Source organism: Mandrillus leucophaeus, unplaced genomic scaffold, assembly GCF_000951045.1.
Source record: "Mandrillus leucophaeus isolate KB7577 unplaced genomic scaffold, Mleu.le_1.0 Scaffold5980, whole genome shotgun sequence".
Lineage (NCBI taxonomy): Eukaryota > Metazoa > Chordata > Mammalia > Primates > Cercopithecidae > Mandrillus > Mandrillus leucophaeus.
Window position 1 is genome coordinate 1,027 of NW_012106453.1, and position 448 is coordinate 1,474.

General features: G+C 60.7%; 1 pseudogene; it reads left to right on the top strand.

Moving 5' to 3' along the window:
* The window catches only part of LOC105553471, a 913-nt pseudogene extending 538 nt beyond the window's left edge, over positions 1-375 (top strand).
* The last annotated feature ends 73 nt before the right edge of the window (positions 376-448 follow it).

Consider the following 448-nt stretch of genomic DNA (forward strand, 5'->3'; position numbering starts at 1 on the left):
AGACAGCCGAGGAGTTCAGGAACCAGCTGGAGGACACATGGGCCGTGCTGGGAACTCTGCTACAGGAGTACGGGCTGCTGCAGAGGCAGCTGGAGAATGTGGAGAACCTGCTGTGCACCAGGAACTTCGGCATCCTGCGGCTGCCCCCGGTCAGCAAGGGGGAGTCCCCCAAGGTAGCCCGGGGGTGCCCTGGGGCACCCTGGGGTCGGGGAGGCCACGGGGCTGAGACTGAGCATGTGGGTGAGCGAGTGTGACCCTTGTGGTTTCAGGTGCCCGTGGCCTTTGATGATGTGGCTGTGTATTTCTCTGAGCAGGAGTGGGGTAAGCTGGAGGACTGGCAGAAGGAGCTCTATAAGCACGTGGTGAGGGGCAACGGTGAGACTCTGGTCTCCCTGGGTAAGGCCTGACACTCATTATGGGATTTTGGAAGTCCCTGTACTTCTCTCTC